Raw genomic sequence first — 12,633 nt, 5'->3', positions numbered from 1 at the left:
AAAGCCAGAATCGTCTTCTAAAGAGTAACATTCTCGTGAGCACCACCCCTCAGGCCTGGAGTGCCCACCAGGAAGGCAGATGAAATCTGTGTTACCACAAACTTAGGGCACATGCTGCATATTTCCCTCCTAGAAAGACCGTGGACTGGACTGGAAACTGTCTTGTCTAAAGCTCAGCTATGAAAACTCAGTTAAACCTACACACCTAACACCTGTCAAGAAGCTGGAGCAGTCCTCAGTCTGTCCCAGACTCCTCTGAAACAGCACATGGCTGCTTCAGTCCTTACGCACTGGGTATCTGCAGAGTCCCAGACTTGTAAATCTGATGCAGACTCACGGTTAAGAAGCATTGCAGGCCTTGGCATGCAGGATTTAGGAAGTAAACAGTAATTCTCATTATCAAATTATTTGAAGTTGTACAGTGAACAAAGGCTCGTAAGGCACTACTCTCTTTGTATGTTTAACATTTTCTGTAATAAACTTCTAAACTCCTCTAAGTATAGTCGCTGACACTCTCCCACAGTTCTTGTGACAGCAATGATGGAAGCTGAAACTCGGAGAGAGTTGAAAAATGAGAGAAAAGGAGAAAGGGAAGCAAATGGAGACGGGGGAAAGAAAGCTCGAATCACCGCTGCAGCAAGCCAAAGCATGTGAGAAAGGACACACAGCGGTCACATTCACTCTGAAATCACAACAGATCTTCACTAAGTCCTAGGAAGAGGTGGGTGGTGGGGACAAAGCCACCAGCAAAGAACAGGGTATACCGGAAATTCACATAAGAATACGAACAGTCTCAGTCTCAGTCTCTCTCCCCCCTTCCCTCTCCCCCTGCCTCCCCCTCCTCTCCTCTCCTCTCCTCTCCTCTCCCCCTGCCTCCCCCTCCTCTCCTCTCCTCTCCTCTCCTCTCCTCTCCTCTCCTCTCCTCTCCTCTCCTCTCCTCTCCTCTCCCCCTGCCTCCCCCTCCTCTCCTCCCCCTCCCCTCCCCCTCCTCTCCTCTCCTCTCTCTCTCTCTCTCTCTCTCTCTCACACACACACACACACACACACACACACACACACACACAGACAGAGTTTTTTTTTTTTTTTTTTAAGTTTACCTCATATGCACAAAGCCCTGGGTTTCAGCCCCATAACAGTACCTTGCCACCAAAATGAAAACAAAAGTTTAAAATCTTGATTGGATTGAGGTGAGGAGGACACAACCTCTGTTCTAACACCACCGGGAGTAACTGGAACCAGCAGGGACACAGGAACCCCGCCAGACCAGTGGCTCCAGTTCCTTCTGGTTTGTGCCAGTTTACCTTGGGCACAAACTCCTTAGCCAGTTAGTTCCACAACACCCGGGAGGAAGCTCCACTCCCAGGTGTTCTAACACGCCCAGGATCACAGAATCCCAGGATCCCAGAAGCTTGGTCACACCAGGATCTCAGGGTCCCAGCTTGACTCCCACGAACTCTGACACACCCAGGATCCCAGAATCACAGAATCCCAGAGAAAGCTGGACTCTGAGGAATTCTGACCAACCAAGATCACAGGAAAGACAGATACAGCCAGGGCAGGTAACACTGGAGATAGCCAGATGGCAGGAGGGAGGCATAAGAACATAAGCAACAGAAACCAAGGTTACTTGGCATCATCAGAACACAATTCTCCCACCATAGCAAGTCCGGGATACACCATTACACTGGAAAAGCAAGATTCAGATCTAAAATCACTTTTCATAATGATGATAAAGGTCTTTAAGAAGAGCGTAAATAACTCCCTTAAAGAAATACAGGAGAACATAGGTAAACAGCTAGAAGCCCTTAAAGAGGAAACACAGAAATCCCTTAAAGAATTACAGGTAAACACAATCAAACAGGTGAAGAAAAATGAACAAAACCATCCAAGATCTAAAAATGGAAATAGAAACAAAAAAGAAATCACAAAGGGAGACAACCGTGGAGTTAGAAAACCTAGGAAAGAGATCAGGAGTCATAGATGCAAGCATCACCAACAGAATACAAGAGGTAGAACAGAGAACCTTACATGCAGAAGATACCATAGAAAATAGTTGACACAACAATCAAAGAAAATGCAAAAAGAAAAAAGCTACAGACCCAAAACATCCAGGAAATCCAGGACACAATGAGAAGACCAAACCTAAGGATAATAGGTATAGAAGAGAGCTAAGATTCCCAAATTAAAGGGCCAGTAAATATTTTCAACAAAATTTTAGAAGAAAACTTCCCTAACCTAAAGAAAGAGATGGCCCATGAACATAAAAGCAGCCTACAGAACTACAAATAGACTGGACTAGAAAAGTTACATAATAACCAAAACACCAAATGCATTAAACAAAGAAAGAATATTAAAAGCAGTAAGAGAAAAAGGTCAAGTAAAGACAGACCTATCAGAATTACACCAGACTTCTCACCAGAGACTCTGAAAGCCAGAAGATCCTGGGCAGATGCTATACAGACCCTAAGAAAACACAAATGCCAGCCCAGGCTACTATACCCAGCAAAACTCTCAATTACCATAGATGGAGAAACTAAGATATTCCATGACAAAACCAAATTTACACAATATCTTTTCACAAATCTAGCCCTACAAAGGATAATAGATGGAAAATACCAACATAAGAAGGGAAACCTACACCCTAGAAAAACAAAGAAAGGAATATTTCAACAAACACAAAAGAAGATAGCCACACAAACATAGTTCCACCTCTAACAACAAAAATAACAGGAAGCAACAATCACTTTTCCTTAATCTCTCTAACATCAATGGACTCAATTCCCCCCAAAATATATAGATTGGATATATTAACAGGACCCAGCATTTTGCTGAATACAGGAAACACACCTCAGTGACAAAGACAGTCACTACCTCAGAGTAAAAGACTGGAAAACAATTTTCCAAGCAAATGGTCCCAAGAAACAAGCTGGAGTAGCCATTCTAATATCGAATAAAATTGATTATCAACCAAAAGTTATCAAAAAGGATAAGGAAAGACACTTCATAGTGGTCAAAGGAAAAATCTACCAAGAAGAACCCTCAATTCCGAACATCTATGCTCCAAATGGAAGAGCACTCACATTCATAAAAGAAACTTTACTAAAGCTCAAAGCACACATCACACCCCACACAATAATAGTGGGAGACTTCAACACCCCACTCTCAGCAATGGACAGATCATGGAAACAGAAACTAAACAGAGACACAGTGAAACTAACAAGTTATGAACCAAATGGATCTAATGGATATTTATAGAACGTTTCATCCTAAAGCAAAAGAATATATCTTCTTCTCAGGACCTCATGGTACCTTCTCTAAAACTGACCATATAATTGATCACAAAACAGGCCTCAACAGATACAAGACTGAAATAACCCCATGCACCCTATCAAATCACCATGGATTAAGGCTGGTCTTATATTCCAGTAAAAACAACAGAAAACACACATACAAGCCAGGCGTGGTGGCGCACACCTTTAATCCCAGCACTCGGGAGGCAGAGGCAGGCGGATTTCTGAGTTCGAGGCCAGCCAGGTCTACAGAGTGAGTTCCAGGACAGCCAGGGCTATACAGAGAATCCCTGTCTCGAAAAACCAAACCAAAAGAAAGAAAGAAAGAAAGAAAGAAAGAAAGAAAGAAAGAAAGAAAGAAAGAAAGAAAGAAAGAAAGAAAACACACATACACATGGAAGCTGAACAGCACTCTATTCAATGATAACTTGGTCAAGGAAGCAATAAAGAAATTAAAGACTTCCTAAAATTTAATGAAACTGAAGACTCATCATACCAAAACTTATGAGACACAATGAAAGCAGCGGAAAGAGGAAAACTCATAGCTGTAAGTGCCTCCAAAAAGAAACTGGAGAGAGATTACACTAACAGCTTGACAGCACACCTGAAAGCTCTAGAAAAAAAGAAGCAAATTCACCCAAGAGGAGTAGACAGCAGGAAATAATCAAACTCAGGGCTGAAATCAACCAAATAGAAACAAAAAGAACTATACAAAGAATCAACAAAACCAGGAGCTGGTTCTTTGAAAAAAATCAAGAAGACAGACCCTTCCTGAGATTAATCGGAGGGCACAGAGACAGTATCCAAATTAATAAAATCAGAAATGAAAAGGGAGACATAACAACAAAAACCATAGAAATTCAAAAAATCATCAGATTCTACTACAAAAGTGTATACTCAGCAAAATTTTAAAATCTGGATGAAATGGACAATTTTCTAGACACATAGCAGGTGCCAAAGTTAAAACAGGATTAGATTAATGACCTAAACAGTCCCATAACCCCTAAAGAAATAGAAACAATCATTAATAGTCTCCCAACCAAAACAGCCCAGGACCAGATGGGTTAAGTGGAGAATTCTATCACTCCTTTAATGAAGACCTAATACCAATACTCTTCAAACTATTCCACAAAATAGAAACAGAAGGAACACTACCCAATTTGTTCTATGAAGCCACAGTTACTCTGATACCTAAAGCACACAAAGACCAAACAAAGAAAGAGAACTTCAGACCAATGTCTCTTATTAACATTGATGCAAAAATACTCAATAAAATCCTTGCCAACTGAATCCAAGAACACATCAAAGTGATCATTCATCACAATCAAGTAGGCTTCATCCCACGGATGTAGGGATGGTTCAATATACGGAAATCCATCAATGTAATCAAATACATAAACAAACTCAAAGAAAAAATACCACATGATCATTTCATTAGATGCTGAGAAACCATTTGACAAATTTCAACACTCATTCATGATAAAAGTCTTGGAAAGAACAGAATTCAAGGTCCCTACCTAAACATAGTAAAAGCAATATGCAGCAAACCAGTAGCCAACATCAAACTAAATGGAGAGAAACTTGAAGCAATCCCACTAAAATCAGAGACTAGACAAGGCTGCCCACTCTCTCCCTATCTATTCAACATAGAACTTGAAGATCTAGCCAGAGCAATTAGACAACAAAAGGATGTCAAAGGGATACAAATTGGAAAGAAGTCAAAATATCACTATTTGCAGATGATACGATCATATACTTAAGTGACCCCAAAAATTTCACCAGAGAACTCCTTATAGCTGATTAACAACTTCAGCAAAGTGGCTGGATATAAAATTAATGCAAACAAATCAGTAGCCTTCCTCTACTCAAAGGATAAACAGGCTGAGAAAGAAATTAGAGAAACAATACCCTTCACAATAGTCACAAATAATATTACATACCTTGGTGTGACTCTAACCAAGCAAGTGAAAGATCTGTATGACAAGAACTTCAAGTCTCTGAAGAAAGAAATTGAAGAAGATCTCAAAAGATGGAAAGATCTCCCTTGCTCATGGATTGGCAGGATTAATATAGTAAAAATGGCTATCCTGCCAAAAGCAATCTACAGATTCAATGCAATCCCCATCAAAATTCCAACTCAATTCTTCACTGAGTTAGAAAGAGCAATTTGCAAATTCATTTGGAAAAACAAAAAAACTCAGGATAGCAAAAACTATTCTCAACAATAACAGAACTCCTGGGGGAATCACCATCCCTGACCTCAAGCTGTATTACAAAGCAATAGTGATAAAAACTGCACGGTATTGGTATATAGAGAGGCAGGAAGATCAATGGAATAGTATTGAAGACCCAGAAATGAACCCACACACCTATGGTCACTTCATCTTTGACAAAGGAGCCATAACCATCCAGTGGAAAAAAAGACCACATTTTAAACAAATGGTGCTGGTTCAACTGGTGGTCAGCATGTAGAAAAATGCAAATCGACCCATTCTCATCTCCTTGTACAAAGCTCAAGTCCAAGTGGACCAAGGACCTCCATATAAAACCAGAGACACTGAAACTTATAAAGGAGAAAGTGGGGAAGAGCCTTGAACACAGGGGCACAGGGGAACTTTTCCTGAACAGAACACCAAGGGCTTGTGCTCTGAGATCAAGAATAACAAATGGAACCTCATAAAATTGCAAATCTTCTGTAAGGCAACGGACACTGTTAATAGGACCAAACAGCAACCAACAGATTGGGAAAGGATCTCTACCAATCCTACATCCCATAGAGGACTAATATCCAATATATATACAAAGAACTCAAGAAGTTAGACTCGAGAGAAACAAATAACCATATTTTTAAAAAATGGAGTAAACAGCTAAACAAAGAATTCTCAACTGAGCAATACTGAATGGTCGAGAAGCACCTAAAGAAATGTTCAAAATCTTTAGTCATCAGGGAAATGCAAATCAAAACAACCCTGAGATTCCACCTCACACTAGTCAGAATGGCTAAGATCAAAAACTCAGGTGACAGCAGATGCTGGCAAGGATGTGGAGAAAGAGGAACACTCCACCATTGTTGGTGGTATTACAAACTGGTACAACCACTCTGGAAATCAGTTTGGCGGTTCCTCAGAAAATTGGACATAGTACTACCTGATGACCCAGCAATACCACTCCTGGGCGATATACCCAGAATATGTTCTAACTTGTAATAAGGATACATGTTCCACTATATTCATAGCAGTCTTATTTATACTAGCCAGAAGCTGGAAAGAACCCAGATGTCTCTCAACAGAGGAATGGATACAGAAAATGTGGTACATTTACACAATGGAGTACTAGTCAGCTATTAAAAGCAATAAATTCATGAAATTCTTAGGCAAATGGATGGAACTAAAAAATATCATCCTGAGTGAGGTAACTCAATCACAAAGGAACACACATAGTATATACTCACTGATAAGTGGATATTAGCGCAAAAGCTCCAAATATTCAAGATACAATTCACAGACCACATGAAGCTCAAGAAGGAAGACCAAAGTGTGGGGGCTTTGGTCCTTCTTAGAAAGAAAACAAAAATCCTACAGGAACAAATATGGAGCTATGTAGAGCAGAGGCTGAAGGAAAGGCCATCCAGAGACTGTCCCACCTGGGGATTCATCCCATATACAGTTACCAAACACTATTGTGGATTGCCAAGAAGTGCCTGCTGACAGGAGCCTGATATAGCTGTCTCCTGAATGCCCTGCCAGAGCCTTACAAATACAGAGGCTGATGCATGAAGCCAACCTTTGGACTGAGCATGGGGTCCAACAGAGGAGTTAAGAGAAAGGACTGAAGAAGTTGAAGGGGTTTGCAATCCCATAGGAAGAACAACAATATCAACTAACCAGACCCCCCAGAGCTCCCAGGGACTAAGCCATCAACCAAGGAGTACACATGGCTCCAGCTGCATATGTAGCAGAGGATGGCCTTGTCAGTCATCAATGGGAGGAGAGATCCTTGGTCCTATGAAGACATAATAGATGCCCCAATGTAGGGGAATCAAGGGCGGGGAGGTGGGAGTGGGTGGGTGGGTGGAGGAACACCATCATAGAAGCAAGGGAGGAAGGGAGGATGTGATAGGGTGTATCCAGGAGGGAGGGAAACAGGGAAAGGGGATAACATTTGAAATCTAAATAAAGAAAATATCCAATAAAAAATGGGAAAAAAAGGAAGTTTAAAATTTTAAGAAAAAAAGTAAATTTCTACCAATTTTTTTCTCAAATAGAATTAACTTAATATTCATATTATAATGTTACTCTATATATTTTCTTTCTTTCTTTTTTTTAAGAAGTATTTTTGAGGTGAGTACCATGTTAGGTCTATCTATGAAGCTAGCAGTTACCTTCTGGAGCTGGATGTGGTCGCTCCAGTATTTTAGGCAATTTGATTTGGGGGAAATATTCATTCTTTTGATAAGAACTCAAGAAGTCCTCCACAGTCCTCCTACACAGAGCCCACTGTCTCTGACCTTGCCAGTCTGAGTGTACTGGCTGATCTCACAGCCCATACTGTTCTACTGCACGGTGTGAGGGGCTGGTGATGACAACCTTGTCTTCTGAGACCGTTTTCAATGCTGTTAAACACAAGACACTTTGGGAGCTTATCAGCAGTGTATTTTAAAGCTTCCATGATAGAAATGTGGAGGTAGTTTACTTGTGTATTCTCCTATATATTTTTATTTTACACAAGTAGCAACTTCCAGGGTTTTGTTGTTGTTTTTTTTTTAAAGATTTAAAAAATATATATGTATATGAATACACCATTGCTTTCTCATTGTGAGCCACCATGTGGTTGCTGGAATTGAACTCAGGACCTCTGGAAGAGCAATCTATACTCTTAACCACTGAGCCATCTCTCCAGCTCCATATATTCTCTCCATGTTGTTGTTAGTATTGATTGACAAAATGAAACTTGGTCTTGTTATTTCTTAAATATTTAAGTGTCTACTTAATGTATCTTAACTTAATGTAATTTAAGTATCAGCCACAGAAGTCATGATAGGTCACCCTCGGAACCTCAGTATTATGTCGCAAGTGGTATTAAATATGGAGTCCATGGTGAGATTTCATCAGAAAGAAGAGTCGTAAGTTGACTCTGGCTTTGTGCTATCTAGGGTGTCCTGCTCAGTCAGCCAGATGCACTCACAATGCTGTGTTACTTGCTGACAGTCATGCAGGTCTGCCCCATGCCTGGCCCCTCAGAAGTGCCACAGGCCTGTCCTCCTCTCACCTCAGAGAACAGAACATAGCTATTTCAGTAATCAACGTGCAACATACACAAAAATTCAACTCCATCCTCAAATAGGTATGAGATTATTTTTGGTGTTGTGTATCTTGCTATGGTTACCAAAGCGTGGTTAGGATTTTGAAATTTTTCTTAGAACAATACAATGATCTGAATCTAAAATCTTTCATAAGGTGCAACTTTCCAACGATAAACAAGAACAGGAAGCGAATCTTGACTACAACTACACTTCCACTTCCCCTGCGCGAGGTGATCTACTTTGCTGTCACCTGAGTTTGACTTGACTCGCACAAGATTTTCCATCATCCAATCCTGAAGTTATTCACACTTTTATTTCTGTTTGAAGAAAGTCTATTTCCTATCGGACTGGAAATTGTGACATACTCAAATATTTTAAGTCCAAGAGGAAGACAGCTGAAGCAAAGGAATTGAGGAGCCAAGCCTTAAAAAGCAGAAATGAAAACAGATGTTAAACTTCTCTGAAACAAGTTTTTACTAATAGCCTCCACCAAGCCTATTTCAGTCAACTGTTAGAATATCCTGTCTGATCAGAGGCTTCAACAGGCTTCACAGGCCGTGAGCTCCTCTAGGGTGGAACCAACTCTTCCCAAGGTTCTATTTACCTCATACTACACAGACCATGACCTGCCACTGAGCAGTCCCCTTGGGCATCATTTGGTAACACCTGGAAACCGTGCGGGGAAGCTAGGGGTGCTACAATGGACATCAAAGTATGATGATGTACACATGACTGTAATATCACCACTCAGGCTGAGGTAGGAGGAATTATGAGTTCACAGTTTATAAAGAGTTCCAGGCTAGCCTGGACTGCACAGCGAGAAATTATCCAAAAGAGCAAGAGATAAGGCCTCGATGTCAAAAGTGCCAACACTGAGGTGACTATAGTTTTATTTAACGATGTCACTGTCCTTTGTGTTGGAGTACAAAATCATGTTTCCCATAACCTTCTGGTGATCGCTCACAGAGCCTTTTAAACAGGATACATTAGATACCCTGGCAAGATGAAGTTTAAGTGTCTTACCACATAAACCAAGCCCCAAGGGAGAGTTAGTGAGTGAGGGCAGAGCACTGTGACGCTGAAGGCACCGTTAGCATCTCCAGGACTGGCTGTCCTTCCTTCCCTAACATTCTCCACTGCCAAGGGCACAAGCAGGACCGGCTCACTTGAAGCCTCTTCCCCTCCTGCCTCCTACCACTGTGCTGCTTCTCCCAGCAGCTCACAGGAAACAGCTCTGAGGTGCTGCGGAGCCTGGTTCCTCCATGAAGCCCCGCCTCCCTCCCGGGGTTACTCTGAGGATAGCTGGGTACATCCCAATGGCCAGGACAGGTGTGAGGGGAACAGTTCACATCTGACTCAAGGCCAAGGGTTAGATACAAGGTACCAGACTCGAAAACTCTGCATCAAAGCAAAAGTTTGAGAACTTTTTGCATGAGAAAGATATTCTATGAAAATGCAAATGAACGGATTCTGTGCTTCTAGGTATGGCCGGACAAATGATTTAAAAATAAAAACAAAACAAACAAAATATTTCCATCTTTTAAAGCTATGACTGACCCCAATTTTCTTTTCATGTGAGTCCAGGAACATGTGTGCACTCTCCTTCTGAGCTCCACGCCAGAAATCTAACTCAATTCTTGTACTCCTTTTATACCTAGCATCTCTTAGGCAATGATTCCTGCAAAAGAATCCGGGAACCAACTGGTAATCAGCAGATGGGGAGTTCCACAGTAGCTGCGTGCGTTGGGTATTAAGGACATTCTCACTGGTGCACGTCGAGGGACAGCAGAGACAACAAGATCCCCCTGGTGCATGCTGTGACCAAAGGAGGGCATCAGATCCCCCTGGAACAGGTTGTGACCCGTCCTGTGGACGTTAAAACTGAATACAGGTCCTTCAGAAGGACAACAAACATGCTCTTAACTGCTGAGCCATCTCTCCAGCCCTTTTGAAATCTAGTGTGGTGACAGTAGGAGGTGGGGCTTTTGGCAGGTTAGGTCTAGAGTTCGGTCTTACTAAATCAGTGTCCTTACAAAAGGCACTTAGATAAATGCTTCATCTCGCCTGCCATGGGAGGTCAAAGAGACAGACAGGAAACAGGCCTTCACACCGAACACCAAATAGGCTGGCCCCTTGATCCTGACCTTTCCAGCCGCTTGATGGTAAGAAATGAATTTGTATGTCAGTATCTTGATATAGGAGCCTGAGCAGAATACGGCACTGAGGCATCACAGGTAAAAGAGATTGGCATGGTCTCTCATTTTCACAAAGCATATATTCTACTCAACAGGCAGGTATCAAACAATTTCTCCCATATTACTTCATGAAATAACGATTTCATAGAAATCATTAGCAGTACTGAAAATAAAGGGGTCAGAAAAAAAAAAGAAAAAACAAACCACCAACCCACAAGCGCCTGTGACCCAGTTGAGGGTGACGGTGGAGATGGAGAAGCATCTCAGGATGTGACCTGGAAGCTCCTCCTGACTCTGCTGAATGGTGGCTACTTATCTCTCATACCTTTCGTTCTAAATAAAACAGAGAAAAGGAATTTCCTTTTGTCACTTTTGTTTTGTGCAATCACACTCAAATCTTTATTTACAAACTCTCTGAACAGCCTAACCAAACCAACAGGCAGCTCTAGGAGGGGGTGGGGAGGACTGGAAGCAGACAGATGTAGGCAACTGTAAAAGTCACTTTTGTTCACCTGATGCAATTGTTGTCTGAGACTTACTGCCTTCTGTCCGATAACCTAGGCCTGGTCCTGGAAGCTTCTAACCTCTGTACAATCTAATCTAGGCCTAGAATGTTTTCAACCTCTGAGACTTACTGCTGAATAAGCTCATCTTTTCTAATTCTGAACTCTGGCTGGCTAGTTCATCTCAGCTGTTCCTGCTCAAACTCCTCTCCACGCTGACTGATTCAATCTGGCTCCTCTCAGCTTCTAACTGAATTACTCTGCTTGGCCTCAAACTAAGTCTAGCAATCTATTTTGATCTTCTGGCTCCTCATTCTCTGGCTTTTTCCGTCTTCACCTGTGCCTAGCTTGTTCTCTCTTCAACCTGTCTCTCTGTAAAACTCTCCCAGTAAAACTGCTCTCTATCACTCCTTCTCTCCCTCTCTCTCTCAAATCACCTCTCTTTCCTCTCTGTTTTTATGAGAGTTGGACATATCCTATTGTGTCAAATCTTTCTCTGATTCGTCACTTTGTCTGCCACTCAACTGGACATGACTTTTAAACAGAGTTGCTTCTTTCTACAAACCAGCTTTACTTTCACTGTTTGGGATTAAACGTGGGTACTAAGGGTGTGTGTCTGCATTCCAGCCAGAGTTGCCATGTTGCTGGAGTAAAATCCCTCCACAGAATCCCACTAATTTTACTGGGTGAAGACCTAAAGTTAGACTACCAGCAATCATGTAAGAGTAGGCATGGCAGTCTGTAACGCCATAACTGGGTGTGGGAAGCGGAGACAGGAGGAGTCTGGGGGCTTGCTAGTTAGTCTACTGCAATAGTGAGCCCCAGATTCAGAGAGAGAGCCTGTCTGAAAAAACAAGGTGGGCAGCAACAGAGGAGGCTACCAAAGTGTGCAGGTGTGCGTGCATGTGCGTGTGTAAAGGGAAGGAGGAAACAGAACAGCATCAAATCCGAGGCCTTAGCTATGCTAGAACACTCATCTTCAACAACTGACTAGGAATAAAACCCTGAACATCTGTTGTCCCCATACTCAGACCATGCTCTGCATCTGAGTGACAGACAGGATGAGCCTTTAGGCCAGCCTCTCCTCTCACTTTACTGTGACTAGAAGGCCATGTGATTTGAAAGTCCACTCTTCTGGGGTAAAATTCCAACTCTGACAACTGGGTTATAGATTCCTATACTTTTTGTTTTGTTTTGTTTTTTGTTTTTGGGTCCAAGAATGGTTTTTTGCCAGTAAAACACCCAGGCTTATCAGATTAACAAAGATTCTTCTTAATAGAAATTAAAGGGGAGTCAACACATATTGGACCTACTAGGGTCTAGCTGGTCTAAGCAACATTTTA

The 12,633-nt window shown here is 41.8% G+C and overlaps 1 protein-coding gene across 3 annotated transcripts in view; it reads right to left on the bottom strand.

Annotated features, from left to right (window-relative positions):
* The window catches only part of Ubac2 (ubiquitin associated domain containing 2), a 142,477-nt gene that overhangs the window by 73,430 nt on the left and 56,414 nt on the right, over positions 1-12,633 (bottom strand). The window lies entirely within an intron of this gene.

This window comes from Mus musculus, chromosome 14, assembly GCF_000001635.26.
Source record: "Mus musculus strain C57BL/6J chromosome 14, GRCm38.p6 C57BL/6J".
In the NCBI taxonomy this organism is placed as follows: Eukaryota; Metazoa; Chordata; class Mammalia; order Rodentia; family Muridae; genus Mus; species Mus musculus.
The sequence above is the reverse complement of the archived record's forward strand: the minus strand, read 5'-3'. Positions and strand labels throughout refer to the sequence as shown.